Source organism: Lissotriton vulgaris, chromosome 9 (assembly GCF_964263255.1).
Source record: "Lissotriton vulgaris chromosome 9, aLisVul1.2, whole genome shotgun sequence".
Taxonomy (NCBI): Eukaryota; Metazoa; Chordata; class Amphibia; order Caudata; family Salamandridae; genus Lissotriton; species Lissotriton vulgaris.
In genome coordinates this window covers 1138755649-1138780012 of record NC_141697.1, presented here as the reverse complement: position 1 = coordinate 1138780012, position 24364 = coordinate 1138755649, and the positions used below count along the sequence as shown (strand labels likewise).

General features: G+C 40.2%; 1 long non-coding RNA gene across 1 annotated transcript; it reads right to left on the bottom strand.

The window, feature by feature from the left end:
* Positions 1-1441: 1441 nt before the first annotated feature.
* On the bottom strand, positions 1442-20396 carry LOC147692918 (uncharacterized). Its single transcript, XR_015300082.1, has 3 exons — positions 18495-20396; positions 18257-18339; positions 1442-3784 (listed from the first exon to the last, which is right to left on the bottom strand). It is a non-coding gene; the product is annotated as an uncharacterized LOC147692918 (long non-coding RNA).
* Positions 20397-24364: the final 3968 nt, after the last annotated feature.

Genomic DNA, 24364 nt, shown 5'->3' with positions numbered 1-24364 from the left:
GTATAGGTGCACTAATCCAATCTTTATTTTAATTTTAGGGCACAATGCCAGCAAGATGTTTTCTGTGAACTATTTTCTTATAACTTATTGGCCAGCTGATCAGAGGTTAATCACATTTAAGAATTAGTTTTCTCCTCCATGCACGTTTTGTTTAAATTATTTTCACATTTGAAAGCACTTACATATAAAATATGCTTCAGGAGAGTTTCTAGCACTCAATATCAGTGAGAACGCCACAAAGGACAACCTAAGTTATCAAACTGTTTTTATAAGGACAGTTATCAAACCTGACAATAACAGGGGTAAAAGATAAGAGTTTTAAGGCTTGATTAAGGTTTTTGATACAATATTAAGTTACCTGACAAACAGGTTTGTGCTAAACAATCCTTAAGCGAGACATCCAAAACTGCACATAAATGTCATAAGATGGCTCCACACAAGGCCTCTTAACCCCGTGCCTGCTGATGACGGAACCGCTCCGTCATCAGCTGCGGTGGCGCTGTGCTGATGACGGAGCGGTTCCGTCATGGCCCGCTCGGAGCGCCTGCGCGGCGCTAATTCCGCGCCTGCGCCGAGCGTTCCATTGAGCGGGGCGGGCCATGACGGAACCGCTCCTTCATAAGCACAGCGCAACCGACGCTGGTGACGGAGCGGTTCCGTCACCAGCATGCGGCCGCCGCGCGGCCGCCCCGCCCCTTTAGCACTGCGGCAGAATAGCCGCCGCAGTGAAGGGGTTAAAGGATACCTCATTGTTTGAAGAGCGAGTGTGCCTACCCTCTTTTAAAATGGGTGCACACAAGGTTTTTTTTCAGACGTTAATTATTAACCCCAAACAGACCACTAGAGGACAGTATTAGTTAGAACTAAAACAAAGAAGATGAAAGCTTTACAATGTAATCTAATTTCCTTGGTGCTTTGCTGTCCACAAAATAAAATATGTAAGCACCAAATGCATGCATCATTGAGCTTTAAATTCTTAAAATAATGGTGCTTTGCTGTCCACAAAATAAAATATGTAAGCACCAAATGCATGTATCATTGAGCTTTAAATTCTTAAAATAATGGTAGAGATGTTAAGGCTCATCCCGAAGGCTTTCAAATCAGACACAATGGTGTACAATGCTGGGGTAGGATGGCTAGATTTGTGCCGTTTTCAGGGAAACCAAACAATAACATTTTGATTAATTCTATATTTATCTCATGATGCTATCCTTAGAATGTGCACAGATCTGGAACCTCAAGGACATATACTGGATATTCCTAAACAAAAGTGTATAAAAAGGCAAATATTCAAATGCAATATTTTATGCAACCAAAAAATGTACTGGTTACATACCTCAAAACATCTTTTACATACATGCGGTTGCATTAATTTACTTTGACAATGTGGGACCAGACTTACAGAAGGAAAACACCAATACATGCAAACATTTTTAACATGTTTATTTTAGCAACAATTTAATGGGACAAAAATAATCAGAACAATGGAAGAAATGGCACAATACCTTCTGTCACAGAAGTCAAAGTAGAAACAGAGTTGAATTTGAACAAAGGAAGGGTGTCCACATATACTGTGGAGTAATATCTAATGTGTGTAACATTTTGTATTCAAATCCTTTTATTAGTTAAATTAAACAAAAAAATCATTTATGTAACTTGAACGGTATTTGGACAGTACAGCACAATTTCCGAAATGTCTGATTCTTGACATTGGTTAGTTGCCCAGCTCCTCTCAGAAGAGGAGACATGTTTCGCACTTCAGTCATATGAACATGTGATAGCCTTCACACATTTTAATGTAACATTTCAGAAAGACGAATTCATTTTGTAAATTAACTGGATAATACAAACTTTTGTTATTCTATACAAATATTAAACATACAAGGGTTTCTTTCTGTAATTATTAAAGATAAATGGCTGTCATAATAAAGCCATAGGAAAGGCAGCAGGTTGTATAGTTACCTCCTTATGGGCAAAATCACTGCCCTACAACTATGCAACCTACTACCTCTTCCTAGGAGCCCACTGTGTCTTCATCACTTCTCCGAAACAGGTGCTGAATAACGACATAAAATGTACCTTTTTTCCAAATCATTAAAATACAAACAGGTCGATACAAAACTTTCAAAGTGTAGAATGCAAAAGATGGAAAACTTCAACACAAAAACTGAATTTAAAGTTTAAAAAACTACTACCAAACAAAGTCATATCAGTATTCTAGTAAACTGAAACAAATAGCATGAGTCCTATAGCTATTAGGGAATATTAGCAAGGCGATTTGAACTTGGGAAGTCAGTTCACATAGAAATGTTAGACATTTCTTACTATTGGTATGCAAGCGAGAACTCAAAAACAAGACAGTAGTTGTCGCACTGTGCTTTTTCTTGGTTGGTAATCGAGGTTTTGAAACTGCAACAATTACTTGTAACTAAACCAACTGAGAACTGGAATATTCTGTAGGATACGATGTTCATCTATAAAGCTGAAGATTGTCTACTCTACAGGGAAGGCAATAGATTGTATAGTTATCTCCAGAACAAGGTAAAATCACTACCTCACAACTATACAATCTACTACCTCACTCCGCAAGAGCAAATGGTATATGCAAATAATTTGGATCACATTCTAATTTATAATGTGTATGTTTTAATGCCTTATTCATAGCACAAGCACTTACAACACCTGGTGTCACATGTACAATTAAATAACTGTACTACAAAAATTCACTTAGCCACACTTCTCTACGTTGACCTTTACCTCGACAGTGGTAAGAAAGACTTTACCACACTGTAACATGGCTCCACTGGAGTTTTGTTGTCGACTTTCTGCCACTTTGAGAAAGACAGTAGGTTGTATAGTTATCTCCCAGCGGTGGGTATGACCCTAAAACTATACAACCTACTACCTCATCCCACAGTACAAATATCTTTCTTCATAGCTTTAACACGAGGAGTTGTCGTTTTAAGACTACAGCTGTAGAAACAATAGTAGAAAAACCTGTACAAAAACAAAAATTCAAAGAACATAGTTTCGTTGTGACTTTTAATTTAAAATAGCAAAGAAACCCTCATAAAATGTAAGGTCTTTTGCAAACATTTTGAAATATTTGCAGAATCATCTGAAGAGTAGGCAGGGAGTGAATAGTCTACTTTCTGCTAGATAAACTCAAGTAAAACTTTTCTGCTGAACTACATACTTAAATATAGGCATAACTGACGATTTTACGGAAAATGTTATTAGACTATCTCACAATAGGAGAACATGCCTTGAGCAAGACTTACCAAAACATCAGTGAACACACTCAAGTACTTTCTAGAAAGATTAGACACAGTTTGTTGGCTATTCTAAAATTAGATTGGTTACAGTTTAATTGCGGCAAACCAAATGCCTTTGTGTTGATAAATCAAAAAGGTTAAAGTTTTTACGCTAATATCAATTTCTTACATCACAGATTCTTAAACGGTACCTCTGATTGAGCGTGCAACAATGTATGTCTGCACAAAATTACTATGAAGGGAATCGTTTGGCCAACTTTGACAAAAGTACTTCAAAAGCATACTGTGAAAATGACAAATTACAAAAACTGTAGGATGGTGCATCATTCTGAGAAAGTGTTTTAAGTTCACATTTCAACATAAAACTCTCTTCGATTTTAACAGACTTGAGCTGGTTGTTCCCAAATCGATGCCTCGTGAAGGTAGGAAATCAAGAGCTTGTGTTCAATTCTTCATACTTGCCACAAATACCACGTATAGATCAAAGCCAGTTCCTTGCCTTCACCACCCTATAACAAAATAAAGAAGTGTTTTCAAAAGAAAATATGAGATACAAAAAGAGGTTTATATATCACGTTTGAAAACACTTGCACTGTATTTTTCAACAGCCTCACCCCTAAAATGTTGTAAACACGAGAAAAATAATCCATTCAGCAAAGCACTGATAAAAATGCAAAAGCATTCAACAAATATATATATAATATATACACGCATGCACGAAAAAAAACAAATGTTAAAGGGACGTTATAATTAAGTGAAATTTAAATGAACAAGACCATTGAAATTTACCAGTTGTAGTTCTCAATTAACTTTAACTCGTGCCTGAAAGTAACTTTAACTTGCCCCTGCCATGCAGTGTTATCAATGATGTCAGTGATGTTATCAATGAGGTCATAGAACATGCATGAGAGATGTAATATGTGAGATAGTTAGCAAAGCTCGGCAAGGGTGCGATTTATTGTTACTTTATGGCACAAGTAACAGTTACTTAAGATAACTATAACTGGTGAACTTCAGTGGTTTTGTTAGTTTACTACCCATGTAAGGGAATTCCAGAGTGACGAAGCATTTTTCACATTACAATTGTAACGGTGCTTGATCACTATCGTTAATCTTTCATACGATGCCGACCAATGTAATCTTGTCAGAGGTGGTTACTATTCCATCTATAATATCTGTAGCTGAGGCGGATTTTCATTGAACATAAATAGCTGTTCTTGCAGATCAAGTTGGAGACTTCTGATCTAAGGCCATGGGTCTCCCACTGCACTCTATCTCTGGCTGCGGACTGTATAGTATCCTGAACGCCACAGGAGCAGAGCACGACAGTGAGGACGGTCCCAAGCCCAACGACAGTGGGAGGAGGCACAGCCTACTGGTCATGTGAACGGTGCAGCTGAGGGAAGGAGGGCCTTCACAACAGACACCAACTTCTCGCTCCAAGAGCGTGCCGACATATTATTTGCAGGGACGTATCTGGGGTGAGTATTTTGGGAGATGTAGCTACGATGCCTTTGGCAGAGTCCTTTGAACTAATTGTGACCACAGATGGTTAGCTGCTTCACAACCAGTCTCCGACTCTCTAGGTTCTGTCGGAGACCCTGTATGCAGTGCTCTGTGACCTAAGGGGGCTGCTGGCAGTGGGTTCTGCTAGTAAGTACAGGCAGCTATTACTCTGCATTGCTTCCAGTCATCCGCGCAACACTTGATCTTTGACTCTACTCAGTCAGTTTTTGGCCTGGTGTATACCTGATTCCTACCCAAGCAGGCCAGCGTCCACTTGCAAACTAAAAGCCATTTGCACCTTAATGTGGGATGTTTGTTCGTGGGATAATGGAGTTACTCACATGGGAGATGGGAAAGCAGCAGGGCTTTCACCCCACCAGATTTAATCTCACTGATGCGAGAAAGCGAAGATAAGATCAGAGTCCTGCACCTGGATACCCAAGTTAATGCCTTCGGGCTCATGGCTTTTTCTATTTTTACCATGTAGTGAGTGTGAGCTGCAAAATCTTACTTGGTTGTAGTGGTTAGATATCCAGCACAATAAATGAACACAACTGTCTAAGCGATGCTTTGCTTTCCAGCTTTAGTCTTTGCCACTCTTAGTTTGACATGGCGTTTTTGTTTTTTTTAATTGCATTATGTATACATAACTTTTTTTTAAGCACAAATATTTCTGGTCTCAAAATACGCACGTTGCTATTGGAGTGCCTGATACTGAGGGGATCTATTATGTGTGAGATGTTCTAGCTGTGAGAGAGCAGAACGCCGTCACTCAGTCATAGTAAAGCTAGCCTATGACTTAAGTAGAATGACCTGGTCACTGCCCCAAGCAGTAGTTCAGAATCGTTAAGAATCAAGGTAGTGTCCCCCACATGACCCCATGTTTTCTTACACATCAAACACTCCCTTATTCATACCTCTATCACACAAACCTAAATGACTGAACCCAATTATACGTACTAATGTAACATTTTATTATTATAATAGTATAAAAATATTAAAAGCAGTGCTTATTTATAAAATCACAACCTGACAATTGCTGGTACTTTATCACAAACTAATCTCTTAGTATATCCACCGGCACAATTTATACATAAATATCTCAATTGAAACAACACAAACATTTATGGTTGTCCATATGTACAAGTAGATGTTAATAATAAAAACATGATAAAGAGGACTGGATAAAACTCTGAATAAATATATATCTGACGCAGCTGCGCCAGCAAAGAATGCCCGCACTCCAAAGGAAAGAGAGGAGAAAGGGAGAAAGAAAAACAGGCAGACAGTAAAGTCAAAGGTCTTGGCTAATGCCAGACGTAAAACACTGGATAACTTTAATGTCCAATAAGTGCTACACGTTTGAGACAATAAAGACAATCACCTGTAAGTAACTAAACAGTTAAATTAGGATCTAAAGAAAAAGAACATAAGGGGTTTGCTCCTTCTGGGGCAGAAATTAACGGCAACTATTTTTGTAGCTCCCGAGCACTAGGCTCTACACTTTCCAAAAACAGTGGCTCTGTGGCCAATTCTATCATTTCCTAATGAGCCAGGCAGGATTCTAGGATTCTTAGAACTAGTTTGATCTTTGTTTTTTGTAATGACTTTTTTCCTGCAATTAATTCAGATTCTCCGATGACAACAGTGAAGATAGAGCACCTCCACTAGACTTTTATGATTGCATAGTTCACTGGGCTAACCAGAATTAAAAAAAAGACACTGCCCGGATGGCACAGCTTTTCCAAGATATGAAGAGGACTTTCCCCCCCAACAAATATTGTAGTACATCCTGAGCAACTGGAGGCCTTTGATTCCGTATAGAAGGACTGGCAACATTCAATGTAGAGGACAATGCCTATGTACACTACTTATGCTTTGACTTCACTTTTCGAAGTGAGTGGGTGAATTATATAGGGCATTTGAGGCTAAATTAATGTTATAGTACCAAAATTAAATGTTTACTATTTCTATTAAATGCAAACAGCAGAAAATGTTCTTCCACATTTAGAGGTTCTTCAGGACATCAATTATAAAGTAACTCAAAAAAACATGAATATAAATGGATTCTAGCCTCGGACAAACTCGGGGTAAAATGTTAGCCCAAAATAAATTTCAAGACAGAGAACATGTATTTTATTACCAAGTAAATCAAACAATAACCCACTCCCTCTAGTTTCAGTTTTACCTTCCTCTGTTTGAAACGATGCTAATTCTATTAACGGATTGAGAGAAGATAATTCAAAAGTTTACAAATAGATCCGTTTGAGACTTAAGTTCAGTTAATTTCACTCACGTTTTCTTCCACAGGTCAGATTTCAGTCTCAGTTAGAAAGAGGATTCTATTCTTGCATATTATCGGGGGGTTAGGAGATGGAGGAGGGTGCGGGGTGCATGGGTATTCGCAAATGCATCCACCTTACCTAGCATTACAGATTATGACATAAAGGAATGTAGCATTTGCCCACTCTATAAGTCTCTATTCTGATAAGTATTCGCCTTCAGAACTCCACTTTTTCTATTATGGCTAAGCATGCAACTGATTAAGCAGGGCTTGTAGAAGGCATACTTTAAAAAAAAAAAAAAAATTACGAATTCTGGGTTCTATTAGTTAGACCAATGAGTCTAACGTAAATGCAGTTTTATCTACACCAATAGAGCATTCACATAGTTAGGCTCTTTCATATTCAGCCTTGTCTAGGATTGATCTGTAGTGTATGCTACGTTGGTAAAAACAGTTTGCAAAAGAAATTGAAATGTAACGTCCCTGGGGACTTTCTCAAAATGGAAAAAAAAAATGGATTCAATGAAATGGGCGACATCCTCCTCAGTTTCAAAATCAGATGTTCATTCTACATATTTCAACCTTGGTAACTTTGAATAAGGTTTGGTAAAACTAGAAAAGGAACAGCACATGGTAGATCACTTGCATCTAAAGGGGGAATACAAGGTACCAGAAAGAGAGGTTCTAATTAAGATACCTGGTATGGCATAAACATTTCGATAGGTTTTAGGCCTGGCATCTTTTGGTGTGTTTCCCACGTCTATTTGCTTTCTGACCTTCGTTTTACTCTGTTTTTGTTTGCTTTGTATCTCTGCGCACTCTCACTGCTGTTCCATGTTTAAGTGCAAATGCTCCTATGGTTAATTGGATTATGGATTGGTGTTTGCATGGTTGGCATATTTGATTTACTGGCAAGTCCCTAGTAAAGTGCACTGAGCGCCAGGGCCTGTAAATCAAATACTGATAGTGGGCCTGCAGCACGGATTGTGCCACCCACACAAGCAGCCATTCAAAGGGTTCTAAGACCTGCCACTGCAGTGTCTGCGCACAGTTTTTACCGCCATGTTTACCAAGCAAGCTAACCAACTTGCTATGCCCTAACCTTCCCTTTTATTGCATGCAAGTCACCCCTATGGGCAAGGTACAGTGTATGTGAAGGGTAGGACATGTACTTGTATGGGTGGCATGTGTGGATAGTGAAATACATTGTATTTTATTATACTATTCTGCCCCAGAGGATAGAATGGGAGTTTACTTAAACATCTTCTGAGTATATCTTCCCATTGGGACAAGATAGAGAAATGGAGTTTAGTATGCCTGAACTCAGCATGTAGAAATGCATCTTTTAGGAAAGAGTATTTTTATGTTCTGTGTTTGAAAATACCACTTTCAGAAAGTTGGTATTTTCTTGCTCAGCCAGTGTGCCTCTGCTGGGTTGTGGTTTGACTGTCTCGCCATGGAGTGACAGGAAATGGGGATGTGCATTCGCTGTAGACAACCACAGGAGTGGGGCGAGGTGTGTCCAGCCTTTCCTGGGTGAGTCAGGGCTGAGATGAATAAACCTGGGCTGCATTTAGAGTAGCGGGAGGAGATCTCCTTGCACCTGAATAGGCCTGGTCTGCCTTGGACAATGCGGTCTCCACCTTCAGCCAGGAAGCTAGGCCAGAAAGAACCGCTATTGCTGGATGGACTGAGGGTGTCAGAGGGCATTTATTTGTTAGCTAGAATGTTTACAGGAACTTACTTTTGCTTTTCAAGTTCCAGTCAGTTACCAGCCTTTTAATGCTCCTCCTTCCTGGCCTATAGGACTTAAACCTCCACCCCAAAGTTTTAAGTTTTGCATCAGTGTCACTACTTATAGGGGCGCACCCACCTCTTTTCAGTGGTAGACACAGAGCACACCTTCTTAACCAACCCTCCCAGGGCATCCAAGTAAAGTATGGAGGATAAGGGCATTTTGCTGTCACTTTTAGCCTTTTGATGACTGGAAACTGTACCCCTCACCTTCCTGAAAAGTACTCCTATTTCTCCCTTTCTGATTAATCCAAACAGATTCCGGTTATATGATTCTCAAGCCTCAAAAATAGTGATGGGTTGCTTCTACCACATTCTGGATGGACCACTTAGACTCTTCACTATCAGGTCTGTGGGCTGTGCATTTATTGCCTCAATTGCCATAATACAGTCCTTTTACTTAGCTGTCTGTTAATCTCAACTGAGATGCCTGTGAGATCCTCTTGGGCCATCTCGCCACTGCCTGGGTGTCATAATGTAGATCCTCTATATTAGATGCAGTGGTAATTCTTCTGTCCTCCCTCCTCCCCATATGGGAGGAATCCAAAAAGTTGCTACTGCAGCAATTATGGTAGCGCTTGCGCTGTCACTAAAGACATGATCAACATCAAGTCTTATTTATAAAAATATGTAAGCAAAGATGCTAAGTGTACACGCATGTGCACCTCTACTATTCTTACAATCCCCACAATATCCATGCTTATGTACTGTGAAACCAGACATAAGACTTCTACTCTGCCGCTGAAGATTACACCCTGCAATTCATTTTCTTCACCACATCATTCATATTACAAACATCCTGCCAACCATACTTCCGTAGGGCACTCAGGAATACAATAGAAATCGGAGCGTTATATAACTAGTTACTCAATCTTCAAAGCCTTTTAGGCATCGCAAGGAGTAAGACACCCAGCTCATCCTCTTTATCACGAAGAACCCCGAAGAAACACCAGACTCAGCTTCTGGAAAGGAATGAAAGACGTTGCAGCCTGGATGAACAGCGGCTGCCTAAAGCTCAACTCATCCTTGGATCCTCCCCCACCGATTAGGACAGCACCTGGTGGCCCCCCGCCCTTGGAAGCCCATCCCCCCCTACCAACCACGCCTGGAACTTCGGCATCATACTGGACTATTCCCTCACCATGACTTGCCAGATCAATGCCATTGCCTCCACCTGCTTCAACTCCATCTGCATCCTCAGCAAGACCTTCAGACAGTCACCCACGCACTCATAAACCAGCAGACTGGACTACGGAAACACTCTCTACGCTGGAATCAACAAACCCTTGCTACACAAACTCCAGGCCATCCATAACAGCATGGCCAGACTCATCCTTGGCACCCCATGACATGAGCACATGACCCAACACCTGCAAGACCTCCACTGGTTCCCCGTCAAGAAGAGAGTAACCTTCAAGATACTCACCCTCTCCTACAGATGACTCCACAACATCAGACCCAAATACCTTAACCAAAGAGTCTTTCCACATGCCCAAAAGAAACCTCCGCTCAGCCGACCTCGCCGCGGCAGAAACTCTGCACATTCACAGAACCAGAGCAGGTGGAAGAGCCTACATTGCTGCCAAGGCCTGGAACGAGCCCCCAGTCAACATCAAAAGCTCCCCTACTCTGCACACCTTTAGGAACAGCCTCAAGACCTGGCTTTTCGAGATAATCCGGAGCTGCATATTCCTTGCAACACATCTGCCCTAGGCAGATCTGAAGGGATACTAGGGCACTCTGGTCACCAGGGAGTTTGCACTTCAAATAATTTGAAATAATTGAGGTTTGCAATTTAATCAAACTTTGTCCATTGTGGAAATGTGGTTTAAGCTTATGTGTTTTTCAACCAATATCTTACCAATTATTCTATCCTAACTGCACTTATAAGGTCATACACTGGTATTTCAAATAAAAGAAAAAAAAGGACCTCAAGTTGTGACTGTATTACTGAATTTCAAACCAATTCATCCTTAAATTAAAACATAATGGACTCCTAACACATCCATTCATGTGGGTATGGTGATAATATTTTTGTTTATATCTTCATGTTGCACTCAACATTGTTAACACATATAATGTAGATTCATTGTACGTGCTAAAATATTTACATTTTCTACAATATAGTTATTGTAATCTCCCACCTAAAGTTCATAAATGGCCGTACCAGCAAAAGGGTAATTCGAGCTAAGGGCAACAGTATGTGGCAACGGTCTGGGACTACTAGAATACGGAAGAATGCAACCCCCAGTGCTGCACCATCACACAGAAGCTTGTGGATATGCAAAGCGTGAGGCACCACCCAAGTCTCCTCCTAGTGACAGACAAATCACAACTACATCCTCTTCAACCAAGACATTGAGACAAACTGGGTAGTGCAGTAAACATGGACTCCTGGATTTGAATCCATTTTAGAGTGGAAAGACAAAAACCTTGGCCTCCTTATCAAGAAGATATGTCCTGAATGTTGTATCACTTGATCTACACTGTAATTTCATCTGTAATGCACCTCATCCAACTGACAACAGCACCAACTGGCATTCCCACATGTGACCTATAGAGAAACACAGAAAAACACTGGTACAAAGGTACCAGCAGAAACAGACTCTTGAAACGCAAACAGCAGGACTTGGTGAAAGAAGCACAGGAATATATCAGGAGGAAAGGGTGCTCTGAAGAGGCACACAGCAACACTGGAGACACAAATTCATGCAGGCAAAAAAGGAGACCTGATATATGGAGAAACGTTGAAAAACGAGGATATTATGGAAAACACTGAGAAGATCTGGGGAGACACTATGAAGAAATTAAGGAAAATGTAACAAATGGGAGACAAAGAAATGGGTAAACTCCGCTAAACGTGATATAGCACACAAAAAACGATCGTGACATATGGAGACATTAACACTGGGGAGAAAAGGACATAGACACAAACCTGGGTATGAGCTTTGGAAAGGCAGTGAGAGAGAGATGGGAATGTACTGGAGTTTTCCGCTAATGTGAATGAGTGGAAGAGACGGAGCAGAACCCATTAGACAGACACAAAAGGACACTGGCACATGGAAGCATGTATGCGTTAAGAAAATGACATGGGAACACACGACTAGATGTAAACAAAGTGGGGGAGGCCCAGGAGAAAACAAACATGAAACACGAACCCTCTATTGCAGTCGGATTGCAAATTGTGAGCAGAAATGTGTCCACCAAAAGCTCACACTATGAAGTCAAAGCAATGGCAGTTCACTATACCAATCAATACAAGGTAACAACTTTTTTAAAATAAAATAGACTTCCCCCTACTGAAGTCAAATCAGCTTTCATTTGGTACATTAGTTGTGATCTACTCATGGCTCCTGACAAGGTTTTAAGTGGAAATAAGTACTTTCTACTTATGGAAGTAGAGCTGTCTTACGCAGTAAAAAATGTAGTTCTCATTCCTGATCTGATTACGGTTATGTGGCTATCAAAACATGAAAATTATTATTAATATGTCTTCCTTGGTTTCAAAACTACCATTAGAAAGGATAAGCAGTAAAAATAATAAAAACAGGCAGCTTGTAAAACTCTGAAAAATAAGGGTAGAGACTGCCCTCTTAAAATATTTTTTTAACTATTACAGAATATGCTGAAAAGAACAAGTCTACTTGATGCCCAAAAAAAAAAACCTTTGGTTAAGGATTGGACTTAAATACCACAGTCCATTACAACTGTGGAACAAGGGAACATATTAAAATCTGAAAAATAATTACCTTTTTCAAAACACTCCATACATTATAACTGCTCCCCCATTCAATTATTCCAGGGGATTTTAATTGCAGAGTGTATCAAAACAGAAATTCCATGTACTGTGTTTTGAATTCAGAGGTAAGTGAAACGCTGTATTTGAAGCACAACATCCAAAGGGAGGCTCTCAATGATGTAATTTCAATATTTAATATAACAAATGTGTTGAAGATACCCCTTATGTATTCCCACATTAAAGGGAAAGGAGCGAGTATTGCAGCATTACAGATGTTGTATTTTTGACTATGGGTCTAATAGTGCGGTAATTGGTTTTACTATAATAAAGAATAGTTTTAGTGACCCTTACCCACATTTTGTCTCATTTCCTCTCAATGAGTAAAGCTAATTCTGTTTCCACATATCCTAGAGTAGAATCTATCAAAGAAAATGGCCTTAAGATAAAGTAGGCATTACTGGACTCAAAAGACTTTCTGGAAGCTTTACCGATGCCTAACATGAAAGATATTTTGTGCAGATGACAAGGTTAACCTAAATGCCATTATAGTTTTTTGTCTCAATTTACACTAGTCAGAAGTTTGTGACAGTTCATCACCAGGGTAAACCGAAGAAATGGTTTGATTCTTCTTGCTCATTGCAATATATTATTTGACAGAGAATTTGAGCCCTCAGCGCTACACAGATACCCCTAGGATTGACAGTGCAGCGCTATACAAATGCTGTTTGATAGAACCTTTCTTGTGTAAAGGAAAAATAATAATACTACCATTCGCTCTGGTTTAAATAGCAATATTTAAACAGAGGGGCAAAGTAGCTGACCATAGATCTTTTTCAAACGTTATGATTGTAACAGGATTTTGGTCAGAGCTCCTGGCACCAGAGGATGCAACTCAATGAATAATATCCTTATCTGTGCCTTGAAGGGACAATATAGACCTACTCCCTCAGTATGAAATGTGACAGAGGGGGGTGATTTCACTTACATTTGTACAATTAGCAGCACAGCGTTTAGGGATGTGAGAAGACCATTCTTTACTTGTAATAGTGCTTGCTGATTTTAGGTATTACATTACTCCCATTGGTCAATGTGAGTATTCGCCAGAAGTTTCTTAAATCTTTATGGGATACAGCCTCCTGGAGATATAGCTAGGTTTTATCAGTCAGTTTTTTATTCATTGTGGCTTTCCTCCTTGTTCGCCTTAAATTATCTCCTTTTTTTCTCTCCTTAGAAAAATGTAAGAATTGCCACATTTTTAACTTTGTGATCCATTTGTTCAGACTAAATTCTCTATGGAGCCAAGCAAGGGATCTTTTATTTACCTGAGAGAACCTTGCGGCACTGGACATTTTACCACAAATTGCAACAAGTCTTGCTCAAATTAGACAAATGAAACTAGTTCCTGCTCAGTTATATCTTTTAATGCATTTTTAGGCCTTCCTTTAATTTGTCTTTGTTTGAGACATTCCAATGCACCCTAGTATTAGCTGGACTAAAGTGTACTATATCTTCTTTCAAATGCCAAGGCAAAGTGTCCACTGGGGATATGTCTATGTTAAGAGATATTGTTTTATGGTCACTCCACAGATTATCAGTATCTCTAGGTCAGCTATTAATGTAAATGTAAGAAATTAAGTGAATATATAATCTATTGTTGACCTGCTCTTTCAGGCAACTATAAAAATAATGGGCTAGAATATTTATCCAATCTTCCATTTATAACAAAGGAGCCATTATCCCTACAAACTTGTAGCAGGAGCTTTCCTCTTATAACTACTCTATATTACATCAGAAAAAATGGGACTTGAAATATTTACCGCAAAACTAGAGTCCCCATGTGCTAGTAAAAACTGCACCTACCAGAGATTTAGCTTGGTCGGCTTTCAAACTCCCAGGGTAGATTTTTACATTAGCGATTTATCCTTGGCAATTGTGCAGATTGTACTATGTTATCTTAAGGGTTGGGCTCTGCCTGAGCTTCCCCGTTCCTGCAATTTTATTTCGGCTTGCTAAATCAACCATGCGTTCAACAAGTTTTTTACCGATACTCACAAAACGTGTTTTTATACCATTGCTAAGACCAATAAAGTATTAACATACATACCATACATTTGTTTTCTACATCTGCTTTCAGATGAGTTAACCTGCCCTTTGATCCTTGGGGAGCTTCAAACTGCAATTAAAGATAGGAATGGTCGGTTGTCTAATGTATTTTAACAACATCAGGTTTTAATTTAAAAAGATTTTTTTGACCTATTATTAGGGTTATTTTATCCATCTTTTTTGTGATTTACAATGCTCTGTATTAATTATGTATTAGTTAACCTATTTGATTTTATCAATCAAATATTAATGAAGGAGACCTCTTAAATACTCCACACGGTTTGATACAAAAGTGGAAACTTGTTAACCACGCTCATTGAATTCCAAAGCAAACAATATCCTAGTCAAGAAAAACCCCAAATGCATAGAGTACAAGCATGAAAGTATAGAGAGAAGGAACAACTGACTTAAATAAGCAAAGAAGGCAATAAATCCATAATTTAAAAAAAGAACTTGGAGGACAAAAAAACGTGGGCTCTGTGAAACCACGTATCAATCTTGCAGACTTGTCAATGAAAAAATGTGGTAGTAATTTAAAATGTTACATGTTTGATACCAAAGGACCCTCATTATTTTCCACCTCTTTCATAAATAGACACTATGCTGGGTTTTTAACAATCTACTAAGTATCCAAAACAGTCTTAACATTTTAGGAAAAAAGGGCTAAAAACAATATCACTGTTTCACAATCATATATTAACAATGAAAAAGGGCATGAAAAAGTTAAAACTGGAGGACTACCACTAAACACTACAAGGTGATAAGTGGGATCATTGCGACAGATTATCACTATAAAATATTATTTTTTTTAACCATAAAGCACACACATTTTGGTGGAATTAATAACATTGCAGCCAGGAGGAGGATCTGCACTAGGGCCAACCAAGAAACAATTCAACTCAACCGTATGGCTTCATCCTCTCAATCATACCTTCATGTAAATGCCAAAGATACATCTGTAATATATATTGTGAAGCTAATGGATGATGCTTTCAAGACTCAGCATCTTAGCTGTTTACAGATGAGGTATAGTTTCCAAGGATGACAGTAGTCTTGTGGAAGAGTTAAACCACTCTAGACTCGAGTCAGTGTATCCTACTGTATAAATTAATGTTCTCATTTCTTTTTCACAGTGATGGTAGTGCATGATCCAGATAGAATGTTTCAGTCTTCCATGAGAGCAACTGGGGAGATGAGCAAAATCCTCTTATCGGGTCCGCGAAGAGCTCCTACTGTCCCCCAAAATTAAGCCCAAACATCTCATCCAAGCTTCATGTATTAAAGAACCATAATTCTAGCGGATTAACCTAACATGGTTTTTCTAGCCCCAATGGCTGCTTTCAAAAAGGCACAGACACTGAAAACAACTTCAGGTAAACTCAAAGATTGTAAATAAAGGAGAGCTGGTCTACAACATCGGAAACCTAGCCTCTGTAACAAAAGGTGTTAAAAAATGTGCTATTGTGCTAGGCTGTGCAAATTGCAGAAAAACATTAAAGTGCAATAGTGATTGTGCTGAGTTCTTGTTGCAAGGACTAGTGCAAACTATATTTCCCTCAGGATCCAATTTTTTTTTTTAGAATAGGGCCAATGAATTGACCCTACTCTGAAGCGAAAGAGAAGTGACTGCTCCCATCTTGACAAGTCCAAAGATAAATATAAGGGGGATTTGTCTGTATGTAGAAAACTACAATAATGCAACACCGAGGGTTTAGATATCTCGTTTTTCAGTCTGTTTGCACAATAGTCCTCAAAAAATATATTCACCTCCTTCTTGGCAGTTTTGAGGATACAACCGGGATCAGTAAACCAAGAGGATATATACCGAGGGATCCAAAAGTTTCCTGTGCAGAACTCAGCCATAGTATGGAATAGGCCTTATCCAACGTCAGGCAATCAGATATCATTACAAAGCTTAGTTGTTGGGTCCAATCAGATACTGACCCATAACAAAAGTGGTGTTAGCTGAATCTGGTCTTCTATAAAAACCCTGGTTCAACTCAATGTGGGTAATGAGACTAGAAGTGGACGGCGGTAAGCTCAGCAACCGTTGCAAAACAGTTTTCCTCAACCTATAACGAACAACATTTAGTAAAGCCCCAAACTCCTGCACCAGAGGTGGCTTTGCTAATGCATTGCGAAATATATACCTTCAATGGAGGGAACACAGTCCCCCGAATATCTGGTCTAATAAGATTGCAAACTGTACCAACAATTTTATTTAGTTTAGTGCTGACCAGGGCAAGATGGGGATTCCACAACCCTGGTGAACAAAATGGTAAACCCTAGATAACATAACTTATCAAATCGTGTCCATTGATACAAATTTTGTTTAACCTTAGTTTGCCTGCAACAAAAGACTTGATATGCGACTTAATATAAAATTTGTTTTTAAGTTCAGGTTGAGGCAAAAAAATCCGCCTGATGTCTCAGTGCGTTTTGAGTCAGGGCTAGTAACACCGCTTTGTCAGCATACAGTAAGGCAGGGATTGCGGAGCCTGCAATTCTAGGCAAGTCTAAATGGGAGGATAAATGAGCTTTTAGACCATTAATGCATAAAATAAATTTTAAGGGTGCCACTATGCACCCCCGCCTCACTCCACTCTTCAATGGAAAATCAGAAGAGAGCTCCCGGTGAAAGACTCGAGCTGAGAGGTCTGAGTGTAGACAACACAAAGTTTACTAAAGGGGGTCCATACCTTGACCCAGCAACATTTCGGCTCTGTTCACCGAATCAAAGGCAGTGGATAAGACCATAAATGTTACGTTAATAGGGGAACCCATGCATTTAGAAATTGTCCGCGCCAGGTTAAAAAATTGTTAGTTAGTTCCAAATTCAGCCGGAAACCGAATTGAAAGGGGGGAAGAGTATATCTTTATCAGCCACCCATTTAACCAAGCAGTCATAGAGGACTCTTCCAATGATTTTGATAGTTCTCATTTTATGCCTCTTACCAAATTCTCTTGGAAGTACCACGTGACGTACAGGCTGCAAACAAAAAAACTGATCCTTTGTCAGTAGAAGTGAAGCATTTCCTATAAAGGGGGGTTTATATAAATAAGTGATACTTACATGTTATAATCATGTGCCTAGAAAGTGTACATTTGAATACGAGAGCTTATTTGGCTCGGAGAAGTGTCACTGAATCGCTCAACTTGATGATTTGCTGACAGTAAAATAGGACTATATTTATTTTTAAATTACTTAACAATACATTAATGCAACGCAGGCCCAAGTAGAATGTCAAAACATGTTTACAATAAGAGGATAAAAAATGTTTAACTACTAACAGAAACGTTGGTGATTTGTGCTGTTGGAGTCGGTGTTCGAAATAAAACCTGTCCCTCAATCCTATTTTCATTAAACTTTACAGATGTCACACAAATACATTTATTTATACATTGTTCAACCTTACTGTGAATGTATTTAGCTTTCGCCTATAATATTGTCCCGGTGCAGTTACTACTGTAAAAAGTCATAAGAAACTAATACACCGATAGTTTAATGTATAGTATATTAGGCAATGGGTTGGAGATTACAACTCGAGCTCTTACCTAGTCTGTTTTCCTCAAAAACGCCAAATATACGATTGCAACGACAGAAATAAACCCGCTTGCCTCTGCGAGTACAATTCCTGCTGAGAAAACAAAAAATTATGTCAAGAACGCCCCCGAGATTACATTTTAAAAAGGGGTAAATTGTGTTTTATTAACATTCGTGCAACGCAACTATTTATAGTTCTTAACAAGCTAAATAAGGTTTTTAAAAATACGATAATCTGCTGCTTCTTACCTACATCGCATGGTTTCCGATCGGTCGGCTCCTGTAGGCTGCTGCACACTGCCTATTACAGGCAAAGCAGAGGCGCGCAGTCGGCTCAGATGGCCGGGACACACCTCCAGCATACCAACCCCCAAGGCCAAGGTCTCCCCTTCCAGCAAACCTGATGGAGGAAGTGACGTCGTTCCGAAATTGGCAGTCCGAACAACCACTCGGCAAAAAGCAGAATATGAAGGGACCCTATCGGCTTTCATCGCGTGGGTGGGGCTTTCGCAAATCATGTTTCAGAGAAAGCCGAGGTTGCTAAATAGGATAAATGTGACTGAATGCTGCGGCGCTTTTTTCGGGCTACCTTAGAAACAAACCGTTACCTTTGCGGTGCGGCATGCGGACCGAAACCAGCAGACCTATGTCCAGGGGCAACGAGTACTATAATGGGGGAGGAGGTAATGGAATGGTGCAGGTAGAGTAACGGCCCAATAATTACAACTGCAAAGTATAAGAGTACTAGTCAGATAAAATGAAAATCACCGTCATACAGGGTACCTGGAGGAATGAGCTGCATAAATTGCAACAGAAGGAAAAATAAAATGAGAGGCAGAAAGACGGGATGAGTCAGGAAAGTTGGCAACATGACAGACACGAGAGCCTACGAGAACAGTTAAGATGCATGCTGGGAATAAAACAATTAGCTATTCACTCGAATCAGGTACCAAAATCAGCTAGTACAGTTAATGGTGCACAGCCATTGTATTAAAATTGAAGTACACGAAGTTGGCATGGACGTGGATCAGGGATGTCATGTAATGCTGTGGCCTCCTATGTAAGGCAAGAAAAAAAATGATTGTCTCTAGGTAAAGGGAAGCTCACAAGATGTGAATTTCACCAAATTCCAACGGTGGGGTCTCAGTTTCTGCCTATCTTAATTCACAACCACTAGTCGGAAGTATGCTAGCGCGTGAAACAATAGCAAAATACAATAGGAAAATGTCATCATGCGGATGGAATCAATAAATAAGAAATGGTGATTTTAGTATGCCTGCAGCCATTGTCGATCGGATACAGAAATGACTGCACGAGATGTGTTGATTTTACGATGCATTCTAAAAATGCCGATGCATTCAAATACCGGCTTGATGTCGACAGCCAACCATTATTCCATGCATTGAGCATGAGGTATTGTCAATGTCATGATCAAGATGAATATCTTTAAGCTACGAAGGTTTAGACTTCCACGATAGAGGAAACATTTTCTATAGAAAGTCGGATGGTTACATGCCAAAATCTAATGTGGAGGAATGGCGAAAACTAAAAAAGCAAGCAGCATATAATGCAACAGACAGCATGCCAAACTATTCCCCTCTGAACTGCCCTCACTAAATACGTCTATGTTGCATGAAACCCTTGAACTTGAACTGCAGATTTTTCCCTCGGCGGCAGCTTCTCCTCCTCCATACCCGAAGGCAGAGCGTTTCATCGTCCCCGGTGAGTCAGCGGCCGCACCTCTTCCCTCCATACTGACTGACAGAGAGCACAGCTCCCACCACCCCACTCCCCGGCCGACAGCGGCTGCCCGCCCTCCGGCAGTAAAGTCCCCCGCTAATCTGCCTGCACAGGGCTCTACCCCGCCTAATTGCACCCTTCCTCCCCTACGCCCTGCCTTGCGCATGGCTTCCCCTCTGCCTGTAAAAATGGCGGTTGGCCTCTCGGCGCTGACTGGAATGTCATTTCCGCCCGTGTCTTCTCACCCCCGGGGGACGAGCGACGAGGCCCCGCTGGGCAGGATTTGAACGTTCACGCGCCCCTTCCTTTCGTCGTGGCCTTTCCCTGCCCGTCGCGACTCATTCCTCTGGTAGTGACTACGGAAGAGCGTCTCCCGGGCTGAAGCACCAGCATGGACCCACTCGGTGCACTAACCTGTAGACAGCGAGTACCCGGATGTAGCCTCTGCTGCCGCCGTTTCGTTTGCTGCCCAGAGGAAGAAAATTACCCGGATGGAGCTGCAGCTGTACTGTACAGTTCAGTACAGTAAGCATAGATATAGAAAAGGGACGATAAAGGCATGCATAGGCGCACATTATTCTGCACCTACCAGACGAGAAAGCCATTTTGGAAGTATAAGTATTGCACTTGAAAGCAGCAATCGCAGTTATTCACGAAGGCAGCAACTTCCCACCAAAAATGTCTTTATTTTAAATTTGCCTGTATGTAAATTATTTGTAATTACTTTTTCCAGCTTCGTGTCGACAAAATTAATAAGACAATAAGGACACCAACTTTTCTAAAAGTGGCAAAATATTTATTAGCTTTTGCCAAGATTTGTAGGGAAAGAAATTGGTCTGTGTTGTCTTGAAGGACATTTTTTGACTAATGTTTCTTTAGTAACCTTTAAAGTGTTATGGCAGTTCATATACTTGGATAGTAATAATTGTATTTGTCAGGGGTAAAATACACACTGGATTGCAAAAATTGCTCTACTTTAATACAACTAAGTGCTTTGTCAGCAAAAGGCTAGAATTGCCAGGCATCATTTCAAATGTAGGAGCAGCAGGCATCATGACCCTCGGCTCTATTAGTTTTTCGGTCTCGCCCATGCACTATGGGTTGTGTTAAGTTGTAATAATTAAGCGTAAGTAGCATCCGATGAGGGAACTATCGTCTTATTTATTTATGAGCAGATAAACCGAAGACCCCAACCAACAGCTTCATGTCTGGGCTGTGTCTTCATCCTAACTACCCACAATTCCAACAATAACATTGTAGTGATGATATAGCTCTTGCTATAGCCACATCATCACCACATGGAAACATAACGCTACTGTTGCTTATAGTGATAGTAAACCTAAATACAGAATACCACATACCTTCCCCCACTTAATCTAATGAAACAAGTATAAAGATACGTGACATATGTACAACAATTACATGACTTCATTGATAATCATGCAAACGCATGGGTCTTCTCTACATACGTTGTGGTCTGAGAATAGCATCCTCCTTCCTATTAGGCCGCTAGTAATAATGGGGTGACCCTGTGCCCCTCAGTCGCGTTTCGCGGTCACTGCATACATTGCTGGATCTTGCTGTAGATTCCAACCTGGATGGTGGATTCTAAGTAAATAATTAAACTACTGGTTGCCCATTGCATTAAATGCAAAGCCGAATTATAGGACTCACGGAAGTACCAAAGTGAAGGCTCCAACCGGATGCTGGTTTCTAACTTATTTAAGTACTGGTCACGCTGTTGCAATTGTTGCAACCTCAACATATCGCGAACAGCCGTCTCCGGCGCCCGGGAAGATTTGAAACTTCACTGAATATGCTCCCCGATGAAGGGCGGTGGCCCGAAATGCATTGGAGCGGATTATAAAATGTTTCGTTTGTGAAAATGAAAGACTTATTTGGATATAACACGTCATATGGATATGAAAATAATACCAATGATGGAATAACAAAGAAATAAAAAGAACCACATAGACAAAGAATTAAGCCTGCTCATTTAATTGTTTTTGAACAATATCATATCGAGTGCCTCAGGGATGTATCCAATGACCCATTGGCCACACTCATTTTGATCTTTTAACCTCAACATAAAGACATCCATGTACTAAAAGTTAAATCAAAGCATTCCTCTTCTACCAACATAAAGATTCCAACCGGATGGCGGACTCTAGACATATACTTGTGGCATTATTGCTGTTTGACACTATCTACAAGAGTTGTTGTGGAATTTCAATCCATAGTGGGATCTGGCTGTCCACACCTGTGGTTTCAGTCCTGAGGAAGACCTGCATACCGCTGGGTCAAAACGTCAATGCTCTTTTTAGCTCATGTCCTTCAGCTTCAACACCCAAAGCTAGAAAGAAGAACTTTGTTAAGGTGTTTGTGAAAACGTGGGATCAAAATTGTGAAAGGCAGACGCATATTGATCCATATGATTTATGTTTGTCATTCATATGTTTTTGTATATATTTCACTCACGATATCACAGTGTCACTATTACACTTGACTCATGAAAGTTACTTTAATTTTTTGTTTTTGAAACTGTTTGTGTGACAGCCATATACTATAAAACAGTAATTATTGAATTAATGAATAGGTACTTTTGGTGTGTTTCCTATGATATATCAAGTATTGAGGGCTAAGCAATTGGTTTACCCAACAGCACCAACTGTAGATTTTATTATCCTTCCTACTAGGAGCACAAAAAATTGCTTCCACGGGGGTACAATTGGCTACTCTGTTCAAGTTCCAGATCTTGTGAAGTTTTTTCAGCGTTCTTGAATACTTTTACAACCTGGAATGGTCGACTGAACTTGGAAAACTTACCACCATATTTTCTTGGGGATTTTTTGTATCCAATCCTCTATACCTACTACCGTTTTCTTAACTGCTTTGCGCCTGTCATACAATTCTTTCTCTTGATATTTCTTACATCCTTCCGTGTCATGCCAAACTTCTGCATCTCCTGCATTATCATTGACTTTGTTCTGGTTCCTGTTTACCCTGTCTGGAACAATTTCACTGTTAGGAAATCTACCCCTGAACAGGCGAAATGGTGACACGCCAATGATGGAATGAGGTGCCAGTATAGCAAGAATCCACCCTGCATTTCCCATATGCACGTGCCCCCTATCCTTGGTGACCAGATTGATTTGGGAAATGAAAACCTAGGGCATTCCATAAACATTGAAGCAGGACTACAATATTATATAATTTGTGGGAACAGAATAACTTAATTGAGATTGCTCACCCACATATAATACAAAGAGGCACACAGGGTAATTAAATGCAACTTTTAAACACAGTAGCATCCCAGCTATAATTACATTGGCTTCTGATAAGGGCTGCTAACATATCTTACACTGGAACACATGAAAAGTTGTCTCCCCCGATGTTCTGTTAATCCTCTCTGAAAATTGGGATATGTGCTGAGTTTTTTCAAATTTGCCAGGTCAAGAGGTGAAAAACTGGAACTGTCTCAGCAAATTTGAGACTCCTGACCACCCACTCACCATTCACACTCCTGACAGCTCGGAGGAGTGATTACTGCAGAGCCAGATATTCCTTCAATGGGGCTCTCTGTACATACCGTGTTAGACTTGAGTACTGCAGACAGTACAGAGCCACAACCACCTTCAAGGGGGCAGGTGTGAACTATCCATTCTTCCACATGGGCTGACTTTCTGCTGCCTGCTTTACTGTTTGTGGACAGAGACGATATAAAAGCCCTCGTCGAAAATGTTGGGATTGGGTATGTGCCCTCATTGCCAAGCCTCTCCAGCATTATTGACGTTTCCCAAATTAAGCCAAGCCTGTTACCAGGTCTCAAATCAGACCGATGGCTTGGGGAGTACAGTGGGGCTTGTAAGGACAAATATAAAAGGAAATGGATGAGAAAGAAACAAGGGACAGGATGGGAACCGGGAGAGAATGGAATAGGTAAGCGAAAAAAAAGAGCAAAAAATGGCAGGAGAAACAGTCGGACATTTGGCGAAGGTGACCAAGTGAGACACAGAGGGCTACAAAACAGCGTGAGACTGAAGTGGTGTAGAAAGTTTACACCTGGCCCTAATTCCAGCTCGAAGAAAGGCTCCGCCATGTCTATTGGATAGTAAAAGGCAGCTAAAACAGTAGTGCAGTGGTCCCTTAAACCTGCGAGACCCAGTGTCACAGCACCTGTTGTACTAATGTCAGCTTTGCTCCTGTAAGATAGGGAGCTAGATAGTGAATTAAAAAAACTGAACAAGAAAGGGGGCATACAGAGGACGTTGGGGTGAGACATGATTCAAGAGTACAGTGAGAGAACTTGGGAAAGTGTTTTTTATTTAAAATGAAAACAGAGAAAGACACAACTGGAGAAAGAAGAGGGAGTTGGATGC